Source organism: Ascaphus truei, chromosome 18 (genome assembly GCF_040206685.1).
Source record: "Ascaphus truei isolate aAscTru1 chromosome 18, aAscTru1.hap1, whole genome shotgun sequence".
Classification (NCBI taxonomy): Eukaryota; Metazoa; Chordata; class Amphibia; order Anura; family Ascaphidae; genus Ascaphus; species Ascaphus truei.
This window is the reverse complement of record NC_134500.1, coordinates 26,787,871-26,802,359: the sequence shown is the minus strand read 5'-3', so window position 1 is coordinate 26,802,359 and position 14,489 is coordinate 26,787,871.

Here is a 14,489-nt window from a genome sequence, read left to right as displayed (position 1 = left end):
GTTTATCTGGCACCTGAAGATTCATGGCATAATTTGCAGCCCTGGTCTGCAAGCTTCCCACAAACATCTCTTACACGCTCCTGACATGCAAATCTAAACACTTTGCATGAAAATTAAATACAATGTGGGAAATGATTGCTGGGTTCTCATACTTAATACATATTTGAAGAGTTTTATAGCGAACCTTCAACTTTTTGATCCAGATAAATCACCCCAAAGGTTATTTTCTGGCAGTAAGGGTTTCTGTAAATCTCTAGATTAAAGATGAACTCCACAAGATGGCGGCCAGCTCTGCACCCAGTGAAGCAGACCGCAGCTTGTCATGCAGTGTACTTCCACATTCCAATAGGACTGCAGCCAAGTGTAATCGCTGGTACTCGACACTTGTCCTAAGTGGTTAGTGTTGGGACCACCCCTTTGGCCAGTCTTACCCAATATCAGGGTAAAGTCTGAGTCCCACACTGGGCATCATAGCAGCTCTAGTCATTTTATCTCTTTGTCTGTCACAGCAGGGACAATGCTTGAGGTGTATAGTACATGCTGTGTCCATCATATCTGTTCATTTTGAGGTGTGCTTCTTTAATCCCTTTGTTTATGGGACATGGCTTCCATAACAGGCTGCATTTCCTGAGCAAGTGTTTGTGGTGTTGGCACCTGGGGGTTTCAAACTGTCTTGCATGCCTGGAGTATCTTTACCCAATTCCAGCTGGTTTGTTTTCAGGCTATGGAATGTATGTCTTACAGGTTTATGACCATGATCATACTTACTGCTTGACCATCCTAAAATAATATACAACATTCATAATTATTGCCAAGTAAAGACACCTTTTAATCTGTAATGTGACACTAGCGTTGAGTGCTCAGGCATTATTTCTGCATGCGTTGGGGTGTCTGCAGTGACCAGCCGTCTATTTCTCAACTGGTTAAAGAGCCTGTTGCATATTAAGATTCATAATAGACGTGTGTTCATCTGAAGATAAAAACAAATGCAAGCTTATATTAAACTATATATGTAATTTACATATGCTAAATTACAAACAAAGCTCTTGGCTGTATTAGGAAAGGGTAATGTTATGGTCTTAAAGCATTGACTTTAGAAAGAAGTGACTACCAATGAGACCATGCTGGGGAGGATATTTGTTCATGGGTCCTGGTTCTCAATAGTATTTGGGGGCTATAGGTACAACAGGTCCAGTCTCAAACATCACCTGGAGATTCAGGTTGATACTTCAACATTGACCAGCAGTCACCATCCAACAGTCCTGATTACTCTTAACCACCAAACTGATTTTAGTCTGATTGTAGCCTAGTCCTTTTTGAGTGGATTGGGCTGTCAGTACAGTGGTTAAATGTCCGGTTCCACAGAGTGGCTGTAGCACTGCCCCACAGCACATTAAGCATCACACTAAGGGCTGGGACCTGCGGCGCAGGCGGCCGCGTGAGCGTTCCCCACCAGCAGAGGAATCCTTCTGAGCCGGTCCCAGTCCCCCCTCGCTGCACGGCTCACTACGCGCTGTGACGCGTCAGCCGCCAGGGGATGCAAGAAAATTGTGATCCTGAGCGGTGACGTGTCGTGGTGCGCTGATGAGCTTATCAGCGGCGGGAGCTTTCAGACAGCTTCCTCCACAAGGTAGTGTGTGTGTGTGTCATTTGTGGGGGAGGGAGCGGGGGAGCTGCTTACCTTCCAGCAGCCCGCAGCAGCTCCCTCCTTCAGCCCGTGGGGGTAGTAGCGGGTCCCTCCGCTCAAACCACGCCCCGCTCCGGCTCCCTACAGACCGCATATCGTGGTCTGTGCCTGTCAGCGCGCCGCCTGTCTGCAGTGCGGGCGCACTGACTGAGGGAGCGGGGCCTTAGGCCGTGCTTATGGTGACGAGACCGATGCCATCGCCACTAGCAAAAGTTATCATTTAACTTTCTGCGTGTCGCTAGCGACAGGGCCATTGATTTGGTTCAGAGACAGTCACATGTGGCGACAGTCTCTGAAATCAAATTTACCCGTCTTCCAAATTTTTGGTCGCTCCGTCGTGCTAACTACAAGCACTTGCGACGGAGTCAATTTGTTTTGGAGCGATGTCGCGGGCACTATAAGCGCAGCCTTGGATTGCTGGCGGAGAGAGTTGAGCCTTTGAGAGCAGCCCTCTTGCCAACACATCACCACGACGCCGTGGTATGACAGTGCGCCATTACGGGAGGCAGGGCGGCAGGAAAGTGCTTGGGCCACATTTAATCTCCAATCCACCCCTGACTGCACCCCCAGTGAGACATGATTTTTCACAATCATTCCATAAATGATTTAAATATCAATCCTCAAAGGAATGTTTCAAAGCATCAAGAATGGAAAGTGTGAGCTCAAAATGGTCATTCTGACACTAAAAAACAAGAAAATGTAATGCCGATATGGCGTCTTACACTTTTTTGGGGGGTAATGTTACACCTTACCGTGTTTTGTGCTGATTACATAGAGAAATCTGAAGTTGCCCTGGATCCTTCATCTTTTCTCCATATACTGGATCTTTTTAGGCAGATATCCCTGAACCAGGAACACCTTGATAAAGGGCATTTTTGCCTGAAACTAGTTGGTGGACCCCTGCTGTGGCCTATGGGGTTCCCCTTTGTCCACTTTTTATGTAATAAATCTATTTTTTGTTGCTTAAAACCGTGAGCCTCCTTCTGTTACCTTGGGCAGTGCACTGCCTTATTTTTCTACTTGTTCCTGCCATCACCTGGGAGATTGCAGCCTATGAAGATTCTGAGATTGGATACTCCAGGAGAAACTGAGTGAGTTCACTTTGTGGGTCACTGTACCCCTTTTTCTCTGATATATGGGATGTTGGTCTGTACTATTTATGGTGCCGCTGGCATTAGGTACTAGTCCCCTAACCCTATTAGGGCTTCGTTATGCTATATGCTTACATTGAAGGAGTTTATCCTAAACCTCAGTTTATTATGCCAAACAGGACTTGTTTTTTCTGATGCACTGGCTTTCTACACAACCTGGATCTTTTTAGGCAGATATCCCTGAATCAGGAGCACCGGTCTTTGCAAGTATTTTTTTTTTTACTTTTGTTAAATGTGGTGTGCAGCTTCTCTTCTCATATTACACCTTCCCGCTCTCCATTTTACAAATCAAACCCCCTGCACACGGCTGAATGCATGGTCCTGTTTCTCACTGTCCTTTTTCATCCGTTTATTTATTGCCTTGTGTTTATTTACCATTCTCTCCTTCATTATCTGCCTGTGTTTTTTTTTTGTTTTTGTTTTTTTAAATGCGCGCGACGCAAACAAAATACAGCAGATCTATTGGTCCGGCCATAGTGCACGTAATCCAAGAGCGACCACGCAGCAGAATTTTGAAGTGTCACTTGTTTTTTGCGTCGTGAGCGGTTCAGCCAACGAGGGTGAACCAGCCTGGTGACATCACAGCCACGCCTCCCCATCCCGAGTGCAGGAATCGCTTGTGCGACAGGCGCGTGACTCCATGCGCTCCGGCACTATAAGCGAAGCCTTACATTATCGTTTTTTTTTTTTTTTTTTAACCGCACATCTGTGTTGAGCTCTAGGAAACTCTTTTTAAATCGGTATCACTGGCGTGAGAGAGAGAGCTCTCGAAAGCTTGTCTTATAATATCTCAAGGTCTCACCTAATGCTGAAGTACTTATTAAATGGCACATTAGTCTGTCATCATGGTGGTTTTCATCACACACTTGACCACGGTCTAGGTAATTTGATCGCGGCAGGTTTGCCTTGACCAGATCTCCGCTGATACTTTGCCACTTGACCACACCACAAGGATCCTTGGCTGCTAAGCCAAGACTGAACTTGGCCCTTACCCTAAAACCCCCTAATCCTAATGCTACGCCCCATCTCTAAAAACCTTAACCCCTTATCCTAAAAACCCTAAAGTTAATACCCTACAACTTACCTTTCTATAGTAGATGCAGCCGGTGGCTGAGCGGCGAAAGGATCCCCCTTGGTCCCTTTTATCTAGCAACCTTTGGGCATTTTTAATCCCATTAACATGTTCTACTGTATGCATATTTTCAGGGGTCTGATGGTCTACCCAACATAATGTAATTTGCAGGGACAGTCCATTACAATTTGTAAGGCAATTGATAAATTCTGTACCTGTCACATGATCGACAACAACCTTGTCATGAGACATGTATTTACACATTTTGCACATCCCACAACAATTTCCCATAGGTTTCTCTAGGAAACTTTTCTTAACATCACTAACATATTTCTTAAGGACACTGCATGCGAAAATACGTGAGGCCAATTTACAGTTATCTCCCACCAACTTTCCCCTTTTATTTATTTATTTTTTATTTATATCTATATATCTCTTTCAAGATAAAAATGTTACTTTTCCCCTCTGCCTTCAATTATTATCTTTTTTTTAATTATTGAAGCAAATTAAATATAGAAGATAAGGAAATTAAGTGGTGGCATGCCTCCCCAGGTCACATCCGGTCATCTGGGAGGCACTTTCTGGGAAGAGATTTGGGCCTAAGATTGAGTTGTGGTTCTGGTGAGTTTAACAAAGAGCCCCGTCCCCGACATCGCTGGGTGGAAGGCCATTCATCTTAGGCGTGTAATATAGTGCACATCAATTATAATTTGGCTGTGTTAGCCAGGCGTTTGTATACTTGGGCCGTGAACAGTGGCGTGGCAGACAAGGGAAAATACAATAAAATTGTATTTTCGTGCTGCTGCCACACCGCGAAGCAATCACAGCGCGGTCTAATGCTGTGACGTCAGTCATGCCCCCTAACCGTGCACATCACCGCTTACACCCTAGCAACTAATGCGCATGCCACGTGCAGCAGCGAGGACTATATAACAAGCCTTAGGCTGAGTCCATGGTGACTCAGCCCGTGCGGAGGCGCGCTGAGGCTGAGGGAAAGCGGGTGCTTTCCCTGGCCTTGGTTAGCGCGCCAACCGGGGGCGTGTCGGGGGGGCGGGCCAGTGACGTCACGGAGCTGGTTCGCCCTCATTGGGCGAACCGCTCACGTGACCGTCCCTGCGCTCCCATGTGCGCGAAAATGTAAAATTTTCATAAGACTTACGCTTCCGCACGCCTGCGGAAGCGTGCGCGAGCCCCTGCTAAAGCCGCTCTCATTGCGGCTGCAGGGGCTCAATGCCGAGCAGCAGCGCGCCTCAGCACGCCTCAGCACGGTGCCCGAGGCCTTAGGCTGCGCTTATAGCGACGGCGCATCAAAACAAATGCATTGCCGCTGTCGCGTGCGCTTATAGTAAGCGTGACGGCTTGATCGCTGGAAGTCATCTCTTTCCAGCGACTGCAGCCTGACCGTCGCCGGCTTTATAAGCGCAGTTTGCAGGCTGGGTAATATGCACGGCATAGTAATTGCAGCATGCAGATGTTAGAGGGCTGGTGTCGCCATCTAGTGACTAACAAGAAGCACTTCGGCCAAGAGATGCCATCACCACTCGGAGAGGATACAACCCTTCCATGTCGGCAGGAAGCTTTGCTCATCCCTTTGTTTATCACACATCGATCTAGAGTCTTGTGTCATGTGATCATCTGTGTACTGATGCTGCACACACTAGATGGAGCTCCACTTCCATCGGTATCAGTCCGATCACCCAGAAAACGAGCTTCTGATGACTTGGTTATAAGGACCTCTGGTGTACCTGCCAGGTACCTGTGGCACTCGTGCCAGATTTAAAACTTTGGGGGCAGCTATTCGGACTATGTTTTAGGAAGTGTAAGCGCTGTTGATGCTGTAAATATGGGAATAGAGACTTTTAAAATAAATTCATATTTCTTAAAATAATCTGGGTATGAAAAAGTAGTCATACTCCCCTAGTACTCTGTATAGTGTTTCCAAAGCTGGGGGGCCTGGGAGACTTACAAGGGGAGTGGTATAAATATAAATTGACATTGGACATAATCTACATACATTATTGGCGTGCAAGTCTAGTGCTGAAAGGTTAACAGAAGTGTGCACTTGTCACACAAGCGACATGCAAGGATTAATCACAACACAAGCACACGCTCCTCTTCAGAGACGACAGTTAATACAGAAGAACATACAGTAGGTCACAGATGATATGACCATGTATAGCACAAGCTGAAGGCAGACACAAAAAAGCGGATTGGTGTATGAGTGATTTATGAGTGACGTAGGAATGTTTCATACATATAGTATAAACATGTTTTTTTTATGTATGTATTATTAAATCAGGAGGGCTAGTCTAGTGCTCTTAAATAGTCCAATCTGATTTACTACCTGTTATTGTCACCATTGAATAAAACAACTATTCTTACATCCAAACCATTGAAGAGGTTTGATCCCATCTTTTCCAACACCGGGTGATATACACAATGTGCCATGAGAGTGAGAAATAGTGAGGCTGAGAGTGACAGGAATAATGGCAGCTTTCCTGCATCAATAACCCTCTTAACCCTTGTGATGGACCTGGTATCACGGAAGCCCTGGCACGCCATAAACTCTATTGATGTGCCTGCAAAGCGATCACCCGATCAATAACGGAAGAGGAACCCACTTCACTTCTTTTTACATCAGCTGGGGATCATTTGATCTCTCCTTGCGCGATCACATGTCCACAAATGCCGGAGGTCCAGTGGCCTGGCCGAACCTCTGTCACTGTAAAGGTTAATATGTTTGACTTCCTATTCTGTGGGATTTTCCAGTGATCTATGCCCTGGTCATCTTCCTTTGCACACACAATGCAGAAGTGGTGGGTATCAAATGCAGAACAAGTGTCAGTTTAAAAAGGTTGGGAAACACTGACCGTGTTCCATTACACCTGTGTGCATAATCTTAAGAGATGATAAGTAATTCATTATAGTTGGATTGTATGCTTGTTTGTAGTATGCAATGAAAGATGGAGAGGGTACCTAGGGTGGTTGCACTTGGATATTATACTTTTGTATGTAAGGTTACACCACAAAAGTACTCCAAAAAATAGTTTTATGTTTGAGATGAGTATGTATTGTGTGATCTTACCAAACTTCATATGCTGTTTCTGTTTTCTAATTGCAAATCCCTACCTGGTAATTGTATCTCTTGGCATCTAAGGTGTGAAACTTGTTTTGGGTCGGTAGCTGAGAGACGCTGGTCCGGTTTCTGCAAGAAGAATCAAGCTGTCACTGACTTTTCTTACATCAAGTAGCACATACTCACCTTAGCAAACTTGATACCACCTACAATTCGATATGCCGCTTTGTCCTCCAATGCAACTACAACACACATCACTGCAAATTGCTCAAAGAACTAGATTGGTCATCCCTTGAGTCTAGGCGCAAAGTTAATATTTCCTGCCTTGCCTTTAAATACTTTCTGGGCAAGCTCCTGTTTATCTGAACAATCTCCTCACCCCTACCACATGCAGCACTTATCACCTGAGATCTGACTCCAAAAGACTGTTCATGGTCCCAAGGCTCAGCAAAGTATCCGGACGTTCCTCCTTCTCCTACCGTGCACCCCAAAACTGGAACAGTCTACCGGAGACTCTCACATCCACCACCAGTCTAAATTCTTTCAAAACTAAAACTCTCACATTTTAATCTGGTCTGTAAAGGTTACATATGCCTAAAATATATATTATCTTTAACTGTGCATGCAATGTCTTGTATATAATGTACAGTTAGTCCTCGTTTTACGACGCTTCGTTTTACGACGAATGGCTTATCCGACGCTGTCCAATGCATCCCTATGGCCGGCTTTACGACGCCGAAATGGCTTATCCGACGCTCTTACGACGCTTTGCAAAGTTGCAACATTATGTCAATCAGAAAGCTGCAGTCAGAGAAATCATCCAGATCAGTCTGTGTGAAGATTTAGTGGTATATTTATGCCTTTAAACATGTCTAACAGTTTTATTATACAGTTCTGGATTCAATAAATAGAATCTTTACATCATAATCTATGTGTGTGCAGCATAATCTTATTGTTTGAGTAAAATATTTTGTGTATTTTAGCATTAAAAATGCCTTCAGGAACGGAACGTTTAATTTAAACAGTGTTCCTATGGGAAAACGGGTTTCGCTTTACGACGCTTCGCTATCCGACGCCATATTGAGTAACGCATTGCGTCGGATAACCGAGGACTGCCTGTATACCCTGTTCACTTAATGTAACTATGTATTTGTAACCATGTATCTGTCATCATAACTCTGTGCCCAGGACATACCTGAAAACGAGAAGTAACTCTCAATGAATTACTTCCTGGTAAAACATTTTATAAATAAATATAAGAGAATCAGATTAAGTATTGATACATCAAGGCATTTAAAGCTGCCGTTCAAGCTCCCGTTTTTTTTTTTACTTCAATAGTTTCATGTGGGCAATCTCTACTTACCTAAAGAACTGCATAGCTGCCGGTCAATTCATTCTCCGTCTATTGATCGGCGAAGTTTGGCGACATCTTTAGATCTGGGGAATGTAAATGGTTGCTATAGCAACAAACATGCTTGTTAAAATAGAATACAAGAAAATTTGTCTTTCAAAGATGTTTTTTTTAAAACAGAAAATGCTAAAAGTATTTTTTCTTACTACAGAACTGATTTATTAAAAAAAACCACACATGCAGGATATTGCTTGAACTGCTGCTTTAATTGAGTGAATGCTTCCATGTTTGGGAGTTTTACAGTATATGTGTTGGGAATAAGCGCTTTGCTGGCCACATTAGAAATTGTGAAAATAAGACTAAGTATGTATTAAATCTCTCTAGCCCCATTGTACCGCTCTGTGGAATATGTTGGTGCTTTACATATAAATGAAAATAATAATATACTCTGATAATTATGTAAGAGAGAGGGACCCAGTGAGTTCCCTTTCAGGTTTGCAAAGCTCTAACACTAACTTTGTGGAATATACAGTAATAATAACTTTATTTCATATAGTGCTTTTCACACAAAGGGACTCAGAGCGCTTCACAATTACAGTATAGTGTGCGGTACGCAGCACATAGGATTGTTACAGACACAGTATATACACTTGGTGTTCATGTACTTTCTCTTTACAACATGATCATTACTTTTTAGACACGTCCCTCTATTGATTTGAATTGTTGTGTACGATTGTTTGTAAACAATTGTTATAGATTTGTGTAATAATTATTTATACTGTATGTGTACATTTATTAAAGGATATTTTTGAGTGCAGAATATGGGGTTTCTTTTCTGGTATGTTCTTGGCATTTTAACACCTTGCTCCACCCCTAAACTTTTGGGTATTTCTAATTGATATTATGGGAGCGACTTTGACAAACATTTTTTGAGTTTGTTATATTTATTGGTTGTAAATAGAACACAGAGATAGAACAACATCTTATTTATCAAGGGTTACATTATGTATAATTGCACGTCCAGGATAATGTTATTATCTACATCGGGTGGAGGATACACAGCGATGGGAGGAAATAATGTATTTTTATTCTGTACTATGAATGCACACAATCCAACCACTGGGATAAACACACTGCTAATAAGACTGAGTGACACTACCTGCTAATGAGTGAGAATGAGTGACACTCACTGCTAATAAGTGAGAATACTAATGAGTGACACTGCTGAGTGAAACTAATGACTGACACTACTGAGTGACATTGCTGAGTCAGCCTGAGTGACACTCACTGCTGAGTAAGACTAATGCGTGACACTACCTGCTGAGTGATACTAACAAGTGAGACTACTGAGTGACAATCGCTGTTGAGTGAGACTACCTACTGAGTAACACTACCTGCTGAGTGAGACTACTAATGAATGACACTACCTGTTGAGTGATACTGCTGAGTGACACTACCTGCGGAGTGATACTAATGAATTACACTATCTGCTGAGTGAGAATAATAATGAGTGACAATGCCGAGTGAGACAAATAAGTGACTTCTGAGTGAGACTAATGAGTGACGTTTCTGAGTGAGACTAATGAGTGGAGTTGCTGACTGAGACAATTGAGTGACACTTCCTACTGAGTGAGGAAACTATTGAGTGGATCTTAAAGAAGCTGGTATAAAGAACAAAAGTACTGTATATCTCTATCTGTGTGCACACCAATGAACAAGGTGCAAATACCTTGTGTAATGAGTATTAAGTGATTAAAATATAACTTTTGATGGGAATTTATATAAAAGAAATGAACTTAAGAAACACAACTAAAAATGAGTATTTCTCGCTATGCACCATCCAGACTCTTGCGTTTTGCTCAAGGATGTCTGCTCTCTACCCCTTTTGTATCTAAAGCCCTCTCCCACCTTAAACCTTTCTCACTGACTGCCCCACACCTCTGGAATACCCTTCCCCTCAATATCAGATTAGCACTGTCTCTATTCACCTTTAAGACCCACCTTAAAACCCACCTCCTTAACGAAGCATACGCGTAGCTTCATGGCTGATACTTTACACCTTATACATCGACCGTGGCCCCCTGCAGACGCACTTACTAGAACATCTTCCTCCTGTCTCTGTACGTTCTTCCTACCTACCAATTAGATTGTAAGCTCTTCGGGGCAGGGACTCCTTTTCCTAAATGTCACTTTTATGTCTGAATCACGTCTTCCCATTATGTGTCATTTGTTATTTATATCATTATGTCCCGTGTATTACTGCTGTGAAGCGCTATGTACATTAATGGCGCTATATAAATAAAGATATACATACATTTGCATCTTTTTCATTGGTGTACACACAGGTAGAGATATATTATATCTTCTTTTGTTTGTGTCCATTCTATTTTTTTCCAATTCCAATAAAAGTGAATCCTTGTGGCTTGCTTCCATTAACGTTTTTTTTTAAATGTTGTGGGACTAAGGTTGCCAGGTGTCTGGGTTTGAACCGGAAAGACTGGTATTTTGCCCGTGTCCGGTAAAAAATGAGAGGTAATACCGGACATGTATGTGTCCGGTATTCTCTCTCTCTGGCCGTGCGGCGGGTGGCCTGACAAGGGTCCCTGCACTGACGTCCGATCAAGAAGCGTCTGCAACGGGTAACAAGGGCAATGGAGCCGCGCAGCGTCACACCCCCCCTCCGCGTGCCAAGCCAAGGAGAAGACTGACCAATGGGAGGGGTCTACGTCATTAAGGAGCTTGCGCAACTCCCCACCTGCATGCTGGGAAATGTAGTTTCCTTCCATCATAACCCAGCTTTGCATGTGGGAGACAGAGAAGAGCTCCACTGTGTGTCTCTTGCCTCTATTGGTGGACTCAGAGCTTTCCGCTGGGATCAGGATGGAAAACTAAAGAAAGCTCTGAGATATTGATCGTGTCACTGTCTACCTATGGAGGACCTCCACAGGTAAGACATTTTGACAGAAGGGGGAGAGGATGAGGAAGGAGGAGGGGCTGGTGTTGTGAGAGGAGGATAGGAGGGGTGAAAAGATGAGGGGAGGGGGAGAGGATGGGGGGGATGAGGGGGTTGCAACAATCTTGGAAGTTGTGGGAGAGAAGCATTAAGATCAGTATAGCTCGCCATGTATAACTGCAAGTATGTTATTTATAAATGATCTGACTGTTACATAATTTTTTCTAAATTTCACTCCAAGTCTGCACCATTTTGCACCATTTCATATTCTATTTTATAAAAAAATGCTGGGAGAGCGCTCAATCCCAAAACCCCTCCCCAGAATTTTTTTTGCAAAATAGAATATGAAATGATGCAAACTTGGAGTGAAATATAAAAAAAAAATGAAGTAACAGTCAGATCATTTATAAATAATATACTTCCCCACCGACTTCTCGAGCGCGTCGCATTTTTCACCAGTGTCCAGTATTTTTGGAGAAGACGCCTCGCAACCCTATGTGGGACACTGTGTGTTTCTAGTCCCGTCTGAATATTTCTTATGTGTTTGCCTACCTTTTTGTGCGGCCTACTTATACATACATGTACATATTGGCACGAGCACGCCATTAAAAAAATAACACATTTAGTCACAACAATTAATAAAATGTTTTATCCTGAATTCCTTTCCAGTGATTTTTGATTGAACATTTTTTGATTTCCTTCCCTGTTTACAGTATTTACATTTGTCAGTTAAAATACCCGAGTGGTTTATTGCTGGACAACCAATTTATATTTGTATTTTTTGAGGTAGGAATACTGGAGATATTTTTTGTTTTTTGTTGTCAGCTCTAGTATATATAATTTTTGGTTTCTCAGTTAAAATCTTTTTCAGACATGGATCTTGCAAGATGGGAATAGAAACACAGTGTCCCCCAACATTGAAAAAAAAAGTTAATGGAAGCAATTGTGACGGTAGCTTTGAGACAGGCTATTAATAATACACCACCAAATATATAACTGGGTTGAACTGGACGAGGCTTAGATATGATAAAATATAATTTATTCCTTGAAAAAGGTGAACACACGAGATATACAAATAACAGACACAATATGGACACTTACTTAAAGGTTAGGACAAGAAAGCCATCAGGATACAGGATGGGCCATTTCTTCCATAATTCAGTTGACATCACAGCAATACATGCAGATCATGAAGACACATGAAGGACACATGAAGACATTTGAGTAAGGGGTGACTCTGACGTATATACCATTTCAACCCTTCTCTTGCACTCAAGATGCCGAGTTGGCTAGAAAAAATCTCTTTGAAGCAGATTTTGGCTTCCATTGTAAGTGTGAAGTATCACACTTAAAAACACTCAGTTCCTTGGTTCCTGCACCCAGTATAAACAATTAGGGCAGTTACCTTTTGATCACCGGGCTATGTTAATTCTGGCAGGATGCTCTCCCTGCCCTATTAACATAGCAGATGGGGGTCTGCATTTTTCAGAGCAGACATAAAATTCCATATACACTGTAAATAACTTCATAACTTCAGTTTAGTAGTACTTACTGGCACGCAAGACATTTTAATACATTCCGTCACGCATGACGCTCCCAATGAGACTAAATATTACCGGGTAATTAAGAGAGATATTAATATCTGTCTCTTAGGACCGGCTAAACATCAGGTGTCTGTATTCCTTATGTGCGAATCAGTCCCACGAATACACATATGTAGCTTTTAGTACGTTCAGCCGAGGACATCTCATAATATTCTTATATTTAATAAGGTCACTCATTCTGTAGCCCCACTCCTAAATCAGGGGCGTTTGGCCAGTCTACCAAATGGAGTGTCTGGCAGGAAACTATGGTTTGTAAGTGTGAGTTTTAACACTCACAAACCACTCCAGCTTCCTAAACATTTGGTCGCATTCCTTAGTAGGCAGGCATCTTTGAGGGTAACTTAAACAAAGGGCTAGAATCACTATTTTGACATTAACCCCTTCCCTCCCGCATCAACCCTAGTGTATGTGTGAGTGCAAACACCAGGATAACACAATACATTTACACAGGGGAATAAACATTTGGATATTGAAGCAAGGCAAAACACATTACTGGACCTCAGTCCAGTTAACCCCTTGCTTCCCTGATGAGAGTAGAGGGTGGCCAAATGGGTGTGTAACCCCTTTAATCCCGGGCCAAATCTTCTCTATCATGACAGCAATCCACAAGAATTCACTTTTATTGGAATTGGCACAAAGAAAAGGAGATATAATACATAAGATCACAAAGAGAAACCTTGTAGAGTCACAAGTTGAAAACATAAATTCCACATGTACTAAATACAGTATTACTATTGATCTGGGTTGTTTTTAGATTAAAAGGTACACATTTTATGTAATTTATTCTGCAAAAGTTGAGAATGTACAAATTCTAATTATATCTCAGCAAGGTTAGAAAAAGGTTTATTTTCTTTTACTATTTATGCATTTAATTAAATGGTATAATTCCGTATTGTTTTAATTTACAGTATTTTTTAATTAATTGTTGAATTAAAATGTCATGTTTTAATTAGAATCGGAGGTATAGAGTATGCCGTTTTATGTATTTAATCTTCACAAGTGGTGACAGTTAATGATTTAGGGTATAAATATAGTAGCCTGAAACACTGCAAATCATGAACCCCTGAAGAAGCAAGTGTATCTTGTGAAACGCGTAGGGTTAGGTCTTATGAGATACCAGTTTGAGAATCAGCAAGTTCAGAAACTCTGAGGAAGTCCGTGAGAACCCGGATGAGACACGAAGGAGCAGGAGTGATGTCTGACACGAACATTGAGACAGATGCACGTGAGGAGAATCTCCCCTGCACTACACTGATAGTTTCCACATAAGGCTGCACTTATAGTGCAGGCGACATCAGGCTGCGGTTGCTGGAAAAATCAAATTGAGATGACTTCCAGCAATCGCGACCAAGCCATTGCTCCGACGCGATTACTATAAGCGCACGCGACGGCGGCAATGCATTTGTTTTGACGCGACGTCGCGTCACTGTCGCCGGCACTAGAAGCGCCGCCTTTAGTCTACATTTCACTGATGTACAGAATGGATACATTGTACGCATTTATACACAGCTCAACTTATTGCAAATGTAAAGAAATACTTTACATATTACGCTGTTTTTCTGTTCTCTTACATTTCCTGTGACCATCAACAATGC